General features: G+C 43.3%; 1 pseudogene; it reads left to right on the top strand.

Annotated features, from left to right (window-relative positions):
* The first annotated feature begins 1,779 nt into the window (after positions 1-1,779).
* On the top strand, positions 1,780-9,420 carry LOC135515713 (DEP domain-containing protein 7-like; annotated as a pseudogene).
* Positions 9,421-9,500: the final 80 nt, after the last annotated feature.

The raw sequence follows: 9,500 nt of genomic DNA, 5'->3' as shown, positions 1-9,500 counted from the left end.
TTAGGAGACAGCAGCTGGCAATGAATTATTGGATCAACCTACAGGGACATGGGGTGTCTCATCCTGCGAAAGGGATTTAACAGGCATGCTGGGAACATGAGCGAAGACAGAACACGAGCTTTGGGTGGTGGGCAATACCCAGGTGAAGGAGATGGGACTGTATGGAAGGGAGTTTAGTCCAACAGTAGCTATTCCTGTGAATCCACCATGGCTACTCCCACCCCCACTTTGTTTACATACTCATCTCATATGTATATACTGTACTCGGTACCATCTACTGTATCTTGCCTATGCTGCTCTGCACCATTACTCATTCATATCTTTATGTACATATTCTTTATCCCCTTACACTGTGTATAAGAAATTAGTTTTGGAATTGTTAGTTAGATTACTTGTTGGTTATTACTGCATTGTCGGAACTTGAAGCACAAGCATTTCGCTACACTCGCATTAACATCTGCTAACCATGTGTATGTGACAAATAAAATTTGATTTGATTTGATCTAGAAGTGTTGGAGAGACTACAGAAAGACATGATGTTTAAGAGATGTCTGGATACTGTATATCAGGATTTTGTAGTCACTTACACAGGTGGTTCAAAAGATCCAAGGACAAGACGTACTGGGTCAGCATTTGTAGTGCAGGAATGTGGGGTGGCAGTCAGGAAATGTATTACAGATCATCTGGCTGTATAGACGGCGGAGCTGATGGCCATACTGTTGGTCTTGCAGTGGGTGGAGGAAGTCAAGCCAGACAGAGTAGTTATTTGCTCTGATTCATGTGCAGAGTTGATGAGTCTCGAGTCCTTTAGCTCACATAGCAGACAAGACCTGCTTTATGAGGTGCTACAAACCTATTGCAGGATATTTACTTGGGTCCCAACCCATGTGGGCGTGGAGGGCATCGAGGCAGTTGGCTAAACAAGCACTTAGTAGTGGGGATGTTGAGGTTCAAATGAGCAAGGCAGAGGCAAAAAGCCTGATATGGACCGTGATGGTGCAGAGATGGCAGGATCAGTGGAATAGAGATACTAAGGGCAGGCAATTATTTAAAGTACAAAGGAGTCGGGGGGGGGGGGGGGGGGGCGGCAGGAAGGGATCAAAGAGAGGAGGCTACTTTTACAAGATTAAGGGCGGGACACAGCCAGTGGAAAAATACCTTAAATGTGATAGGAAAGCATCCAACAGGAAAGTGTGGTTATTGCCAGGAAACAGAGACCGTGGAGCAGGTATTGCTACACAGTGGGCAGTATCAGAGGGAAAGAGAGACTCTCTAGTATGAGGGAGACGGGGATACAGGAAATTAGTTTAAAGAGTATGTCGAGTAGAACGTCATTATATATCAACTCAAATATTTTATATTTTTTTAAGAGCAACATGACTGGCAGGTAGGATTTCTAAGAATTTGGACAGAGAAAATGGACAGAGACCAGCCACTAAATTAGCCAAAATTGTTTATTCTTGAGAGCTCTGCCCATCATGTCATGTACATTGGTTTATATACCTCTCATTTCGTCATAAATGTCCCTCCTCCTCCCTGACAATGACAAAGCTGCTTTTCAATTCCATTCCAACACACACATATTGCTTATCATATGCTACCACATGTTACACAATCTACTGCAAGCCCAATGGTTTCTCCCCTCCCTGGTTGGGGAGCAGACATATTTCCTGTTGTTAGTTTCACTGTGAACACAAGTTGTCTGTTAACACTTCCTCTTTGCCTATGTACAAACATTCTTCATCAGACAGGGTAGAATTATATTAGTTATAATTCTACGTTAAATGTATACATAATTTATTTATTATTCATAAAAATCCCATAACACCTTGTCTAGTTGGTGGAGGAAATGCAACATTTATTGGATGCCAACCGCCTTTAAACCTCATCGAAGAAGAAGAAGCTACGTCACATCCTTTTTCACGATGGCGGGTGATTTATCTCCGAGGTTTAGACGATTGAACACGATTGAACAGTCAAACACGGAGCCTTCTTGAAAATGTTCAACCAGGTGAGAAATTAACATGAAAATACTTAGATTATAAACCATAACAAGCTTTCAACTTTTTGTTTTCATATCCAAAAACACAGCCAGCGTGCAAAGCTGTGTTCACTCATCTGGCTAGCCTAACGTTAGCTAGTTAACCTCGTTGGTTAAACTGCTAGCTAAGCCATTATAAACACATTACATTCTAACTTAGCTAGCTATATGTCATGTTTTATGGCTTATGGCCACAACCCTTATATTTTACACAACTGCTTATACTGCAGTTAAACGACCATACTAGAGGCTTGTAATTAATATTGGAGTGAAGGGTAACGTTAGCTAACTAACTAGATTCAGGAAGGTGACGTCATCACACACGGCGTGGCGACATCCCACAAAAATCAACAACCCCCCCCCTCAAAAATCTGAACTGACAGGATCCAACAGCTGTCTTGGCAGATTTTAACTCTATTGTGTTGTTGTTTTATTTATTTTACATGCAGTCGCCACACTGTTGATGAAATATGTCTGAGTCTACTACCTAAATATGTCATCACATAGGATTCTCTGGGCCCTTCCATGCTACACAGCTGTGGCACAACATCCTCCAGGCACTGAAGATACAGGTACCTCCTCCAGAACACTGAAAAAGTCATTTGAGGAACGGAAACTGAACTGGGAATGAAAGTGTGCCAGGGAAACAGAAACATTATTTTCAAATATTTTAGAATGGGTTAATAATGTTATTTTTGTTCCAAATATTCTTAATATCTAGTATATAATTTGGCGGCGCCACCTGACTACTTCACGGGCTCGGATGCTCTCGACGCTGTGTTCAGCTACCTGATGTAGAATGTCTTCTGGCTCTGCCAGGCGCTCATGGAGGCCAAGGTGTTTGAGGCGGTGGGGACCAAGCTGTTCCTCCAGGACAAGGAGGACACGGGCTGCAGCCTCTACTGTTTCCATGACTGCGGCTCGCTGCCCGGCTCAGCCATTAAGACTGGGAAGGATGGGGACACAGAGAATATGGCCCCTGAGGATTTAGTGGGGAAGAGGAAGAAAGGCTCTAGGTTTGTCTGAGTCACAAACATGCACACCCATTCTCATTCTTTCTTTTTCTTTCTCACACACGGTTTTACTATACTACATCATCACTGCTCTCTCTCTGCAGACTGAGTGAGCTGAGGGCCATCTCCAACCCCCTGACGCTGGGCCCCTCAGACCCGGAGGGTGGAGAGGCTGCTGAAGACCATCAACCTGCAGCCCTCCCTCCCTAAGGCCATTACCAAAGCCCCCACCACCATCTTCCTTTCAAAGACAGGTGAGATGACAGAGCCTGGCTGTCTCCACCTGGCCATGTTGGAAATTACTATATTAGAAAAGATAATGTACTTTTTAAACTTTTTTTTCCCTCTTTTCCATTCTTTGTATCCCTCCATCCCTCTTTCCCCCCTCCCTTTGTCTTGTCCTCCCTTTGTCTTGTCCTCCCTTTGTCTTGTCCTCCCTTTGTCTTGTCCTCCCTTTTTCTCCCTTATTTTTTTCTTTCCCACTCTTGTTTGTCATTCTAGCCCCCTCTCTCCCTTCTCCCCTGTCCTCAGTGGTGGAGGAGGTGTGGAAGCAGCAGACGTTGCTGCAGACGGTGGAGCTACCCGTGCTGTACTGCATCCTGGCGACTCCGACCCGGGGGGCCCAGCCCCGTCCCCGGGCTGCCGCTCTGCAGCTGCTGCAGAGCCACCACCAGGACCTGGTCATCTCCAACACCTGCCTGGACCGTGAGCTGCCCCAGACCCTCAACCTTTCCGAGTTAGTACCTAACCAGCCGCCATATGATTTAATGGAAAATGTTACTAGGAATTCTAAGCATTATTTTGTTGGTCAAAACCAGGGATTGGAACCGGTTTATGGAACAGAACACTGAAAAACTAATTTGAGGAATGGAAACTGAACTGGGAATGAAAGTGATCTTGTGTTCTGGGAAACAGAAACATTATTTTCAAATCTTTTAGAATGGGTTAATAATGTTATTTTTGTTCAAAAATATTCTTAATATCTAGTATGTAATTTGGTATAAAGTTATAATGCTAGTAATGGCCTAAACACATTCCAGTTCATGTCATGATGTTCAGTGCTTCAAGCCAAGCTTGTCTCTTTCTCCCCCTACCGGTAATAGTGCAGGCGCGAGATGCGACTGAAATGTCTGACCAATCAACATGTAAAGAACTAGCTTACGCTTCCATAGAAAGCTTCTCTATCAATGCTAATGTGTTGAGTAAATGAATTAGCTATTTTGTAAAAACTGTTGATTTCACTGAATGAAAAGGAACTATATGAACCGGTTCAGAACTTTTTCTGGTCGGAAACCTGGAACGGAACACATTTTTAAAATTTTGGTTCCAACCCCTGGTCAAAACATTAACAGCTCCCATTATATTTAAGCTCTTTTGACATTAAAAGAAGGCCCTGAAGTTGGCTTCCTCTCCCTGTGACACTGTAGGCTGGACGCATGGCTGGTGGCAGCCGCTGACTGCCTGGAGTTCTTCCCTGACCAGCTGATCGTGTTGGCGGGGGAGCACCTCCTCCAGCAGGGCAGTAGCACAGAAGAGACCAAGGGGGCAGAGAGGCTGGCCGGCCAGACAAAACTGCTTTTTGACACCATGGCCAAACACTACGGAGGCCAGGAGAGGTCCCCGCTGCTCACCGGACGCTACCTGGACATCCACACGGCCATACTGGACCTCCTGGGTGAGACTGGCTGGTTGAGCAATTATGGTGGGGTGTTGTGTGATATAGTGTTTTCATCATGTTTGACTCCTGTGTCTGTACATGTCTCTTTGACATACACTCCCACCCACTCTCTGTCTTTCCTCTTCCTGTGTGTGTGTTCTCAGACTGTGGGAAGGTGGATGATGCTGTCAGGGCCTATCAGCTGTGTCTGCATCTACTGAAGCCTGCTGGGAGAGACGAGCTGAGGAGGCTCCTGGCCTTCATGGCCACAGCAGCCCATCCGGAGGCATGCCATCTGCACAAACAGGTAATCTTACTCCAAAACCATTGTTTCTCAAATAATGGGTCAGGGCTCAATGATAAATTCTGTATACATCAGTGGTGGGCCAATCATACCCTGCAATGGCATCTGTAGGTTTTTTGCTTCAGCCAAAGTGGTAACACTGGTGGTCCACTGTGTAACGGACCACTCAATATGTCCAGACAGACAACAGAGCCCTGGTCAGCAGGACATTTCTGAAGGCCATCGTGCAGAATAAAGAGCTATCTCGTACCCAGAGTGAGAGGTGGCTGATGTTTCTGATGGACAACCACACTCAGCTCTTTTTAAGGTAGGCACATCAAATCAAATTTTATTTGTCACATACACATGGTTAGCAGATGTTAATGCGAGTGTAGCGAAATGCTTGTGCTTCTAGTTCCGACAATGCAGTGATAACCAACAAGTAATCTAACAAAAAATTCCTAAACTACTGTCTTATACACAGTGTAAGGGGATAAAGAATATGTACATAAGGATATATGAATGAGTGATGGTACAGAGCAGCATAGGCAAGAGAGTAGATGGTATTGAGTACAGTATATACATATGAGATGAGTATGTAAACAAAGTGGCATAGTTAAAGTGGCTAGTGATACATGTATTACATAAGGATGCAGTCGATGATATAGAGTACAGTATATACGTATGCATATGAGATGAATAATGTAGGGTAAGTAACATTATATAAGGTAGCATTGTTTAAAGTGGCTAGTGATATATTTACATTTCCCATCAATTCCCATTATTAAAGTGGCTGGAGTTGAGTCAGTGTCAGTGTGTTGGCAGCAGCCACTCAATGTTAGTGGTGGCTGTTTAACAGTCTGATGGCCTTGAGATAGAAGCTGTTTTTCAGTCTCTCGGTCCCAGCTTTGATGCACCTGTACTGACCTCGCCTTCTGGATGATAGCGGGGTGAACAGGCAGTGGCTCGGGTGGTTGATGTCCTTGATGATCTTTATGGCCTTCCTGTAACATCGGGTGGTGTAGGTGTCCTGGAGGGCAGGTAGTTTGCCCCCGGTGATGCGTTGTGCAGACCTCACTACCCTCTGGAGAGCCTTACGGTTGAGGGCGGAGCAGTTGCCATACCAGGCGGTGATACAGCCCGCCAGGATGCTCTCGATTGTGCATCTGTAGAAGTTTGTGAGTGCTTTTGGTGACAAGCCGAATTTCTTCAGCCTCCTTAGGTTGAAGAGGCGCTGCTGCGCCTTCTTCACGATGCTGTCTGTGTGAGTGGACCAATTCAGTTTGTCTGTGATGTGTATGCCGAGGAGGGGTGGGTGTTCCCTCTGCTGTTTCCTGAAGTCCACAATCATCTCCTTAGTTTTGTTGACGTTGAGTGTGAGGTTATTTTCCTGATCTCTGATCCTCTTCCCTGGCCCTCTTCTGACAGACCCTCGCCCGCAGTTCTCCGATACCAAAATAAGTTTAGGGCCACATTGTTGAACGGAAATAGTAGCTACAGAGGGAGGCTTTAAAGTCAGGATTTGGACACCTTGCCTTTTTAAAGTCAGGCATCAGAAGACTTAATACTGCACCCTATTCTCAAGAGTGTAATCTGTACTCCAACGGCAGGGAGGAGTTACTCCAACGGCAGGGAGGAGTTACTCCAACGGCAGGGAGGAGTTACTCCAACGGCAGTTTCAATTTGTTTGGTGTATTTCTGACATCGCCTGATACATTAAGTGCAGCATGTATATCATTTGTTTATGTGACCCTTCTCTATCCATAATGGAAATAGACCCCCACATCGCTGATTGATGCTGTGAGGAGAACACTGCAAATCCTGCAGCAAGGAAGAGATCCAAACAACATTGCGAGTGAGTTCAATCCAACTTGAGTACATTCAGGCCCACTTGATACATCATTTTAGGACTTGGTGATCTATAGTATATGCCCTTTTGTGGTTAGCTATTATCATAACAGTACAACATTAAAATAGTGAGTCGTCCCTAATCTTCAGTAATGAAATAAACCACCATCTGTGTCATGTTCACTAGGCACGGAATGAAATAAAACCAACTGAAACGGGCAGGAACTACCAATGAGAAGCTAATTTCCGTTTTCCGTGATGTTCCCTAATAAATACACCTCTGTATTGACGCCCTTCTCCTCATTCTGTTGCAGTGTTTACATTCTGCCAGCAGGTGTCGCTGCAGCAGTATGAGGATCAGTGCGAGGCGGCCACCCTGGAGAGCCTGAAGCAGCTGATCGGGGACATCAGCCTGAGCAAGGCCCTGTCTGTCAAGGAGAGGAGGAGGCTGGTCAAGGAGTTCCAGAAGCACCATCCATAGTCTTCCTCTAGCACTTCTCCTCCACTTTCTAGGGGGGGAAAGGGAATGTAATGAGTGGCGGTAGACCCAATCCAAAATCAAACCTTACCCCCACCATGCCTTTGTAGTTTTGGAAGGTTTGGATTAGTTATAAGCAATTCCAGGTATAAGTGTTCCACTTACCAATCAGAGGGTAAGGTCATTCCAGGGCTATGTTCAGTTGCTAAATGTTCTTGAACATTACAGATTGAAATGAGCCGACGTGATTCCTTATTCTACATGTCAGAGGCATGTTTGATCTACATAGCGTATTTATATCTGAACGTTCAACCCTGCTGAACGTGCCCCTGGTCTACACAAGGGCATAGTGCATAGAGGGGTTAATTTTGGAATTGGGCAGTCGGGATCCTTGTCGCCTTAACAAGCGCGTTTGTTCTTTGTTATGCCAACATTTTCCACAGTGCTGGCAATAGTTTTGTCCCAAGACAGGATATACAGTAAGTTTTTTTCCCAGGTGATTATTAGGACTGTTCATTACATGGGATGAAATGACTCTTCTGATTTGATGTAGGCCAAGTTAGTGTTGTCTTTCAGTGATGTTACTCTTAGGCTTTGCTTTTCAAGCCTTCTTATGACTTCGGCTTCAGGAATGCATTTGCACTAGTTTGTAGGCCATAGTATGTTAGTGGTATGATAGTAGCAATTGTTTTCTTCTAACAAGAAGAGAAGCACTAACCCAGGTGCCTCAAGGGTTTATTTCTGGTGAATGAGAGCATTCTCTGCTTTCCTTAACCCAGGTGCCTCAAGGGTTTATTTCTGGTGAATGAGAGCATTCTCTGCTTTCCTTAACCCAGGTGCCTCAAGGGTTTATTTCTGGTGAATGAGAGCATTCTCTGCTTTCCTTAACCCAGGTGCCTCAAGGGTTTATTTCTGGTGAATGAGAGCATTCTCTGCTTTCCTTAACCCAGGTGCCTCAAGGGTTTATTTCTGGTGAATGAGAGCATTCTCTGCTTTCCTTAGCTGATGCCTGTCAGGAAAACCTTCTGATTTTGTTAAAATCTACACGGGAGAATGTGTAATGTTGGTAAAACATTTATCTAAAACTAACAGGCATAGGATCTAACTGAATTTAATCAGGGCTGGTTTTGGTATCAAGTGGCTAGTTTTCTAAGGTAGATTTTATTTAGGGACTGTAAATAGTTTAGGCTGGATATTAAGCTTGAAGAGGAATCTCTTTTGATGAGTAAGCATTACACTTTATTTCTATACCTTAAATGAAATGTTACACAATTATTGTGTTGACAGTCTTAATAACAAATTATGTATTGTTTTGGATTTTGTTGACTGCATCTTATAACTGGTAAAGGGAATAATGCTGGTAAATATGTAGCACTACTTTTATATCTGTATATTTTCTGTTGGACAAATTTAATTATTTGAAATGGTATTAATTTAGTTATTTGTGGAACTGTTTCCCACTGTTGTCAAGAACATGTTTCATATCTGTTAATCACATTGTTGACACTAACTATTCTATTGGATTGTAATAGGCTTTGATTGCATGGGTTTGCAAGTTTAATCATAAGGTGGAATGTTTAAAATGCAGCCAAAAGTTTTTTATTTTGTAGTTTGTTGGTGGTCTTACAAATGAATGCTTTGTCTCAAATAAGTGCCATGTTTTTAGCTTAACTTGAAGGTTGAGTGAATTAACTTATTGAAATGAGTGTAAATCATACAATCCAGGGGTGTATTCATTAGTTGCACACCCTTGGAAAAAGTTGTGCAACGAAAATGAGTTTCTGTTGGACAAATTAAAATGTGTCCCTGTTTGTTTCTGTTTTCCTCTGTGTGGTTCCTAGTGAATACACCTGGGTTACTTTTTGTGAGTTACATTGTTAATTAAGTTGTTGCATCATTGGTATTGTTTTAAATTCTAGAGCATTTTCTGTACTGCATGTTGCTGCCTAGTTTTGAGCTTTACATATCTTAGTCAACAGAATAGTGCACATGATCTGTAACGTTGCCCATTTCAGGTTTTATATTTAATGCTTGAATTGTTTTGAAATGCAATTTGTTGAAAAAACTGTATTAAATACAGTACAATAAGACTTTCATTAAACATCATTGGAAGTTCCAGTTTTCATTTGAGCAACCATTGGACATATAGATATGCATGAAATATTCAAACACTATATAGA

The sequence above is a fragment of the Oncorhynchus masou genome, chromosome 27 (genome assembly GCF_036934945.1).
Source record: "Oncorhynchus masou masou isolate Uvic2021 chromosome 27, UVic_Omas_1.1, whole genome shotgun sequence".
Classification (NCBI taxonomy): domain Eukaryota; kingdom Metazoa; phylum Chordata; class Actinopteri; order Salmoniformes; family Salmonidae; genus Oncorhynchus; species Oncorhynchus masou.
The sequence above is the reverse complement of the archived record's forward strand: the minus strand, read 5'-3'. Positions and strand labels throughout refer to the sequence as shown.